We start from the raw sequence: 595 nt of genomic DNA on the forward strand, positions 1-595 counted from the left end.
TTCAGTAGTGCAGATATCGAGGACATCACATATGAAAGACCCCTTGGGGCCAGTGACCATGTGGTTGTAAGCTTCGAATACACAGTAGAGCTACAAGTGGAGGGAGAAGCAGGAAGGCCAGGACGAATGAAGCCAAACTACAAGAAAGGGGACTACACAGGAATGAGGAACTACCTGAACGGGGTTCAGTGGGACAGAGAACTGGCAGGGAAACCAGTTAATGAGATGATGGAATATGTAGCAATAAAATGCAAGGAGGCTGAGGAGAGGTTTGTACCCAAGGATAACAGGAGTAATGAAAAAGCCAGGATGAGCCCATGGTTTACCCAAAGGTGCAGGGAGGCAAAAACCAAGTGTGCTAGGGAATGGAAGAAATATAGAAGGCAAAGGACCCAGGAGAATAAGGAGAACAGTCGTAGAGCCAGAAATGAATATGCACAGATAAGAAGGGAGGCCCAAAGACAATATGAAAATGACATAGCAGCGAAAGCCAAATCTGACCCGAAACTGTTGTACAGCCACATCAGGAGGAAAACAACAGTCAAGGACCAGGTAATCAGGCTAAGGAAGGAAGGAGGAGAGACAACAGGAAATG

The sequence above is a fragment of the Cherax quadricarinatus genome, chromosome 1, assembly GCF_038502225.1.
Source record: "Cherax quadricarinatus isolate ZL_2023a chromosome 1, ASM3850222v1, whole genome shotgun sequence".
In the NCBI taxonomy this organism is placed as follows: Eukaryota; Metazoa; Arthropoda; class Malacostraca; order Decapoda; family Parastacidae; genus Cherax; species Cherax quadricarinatus.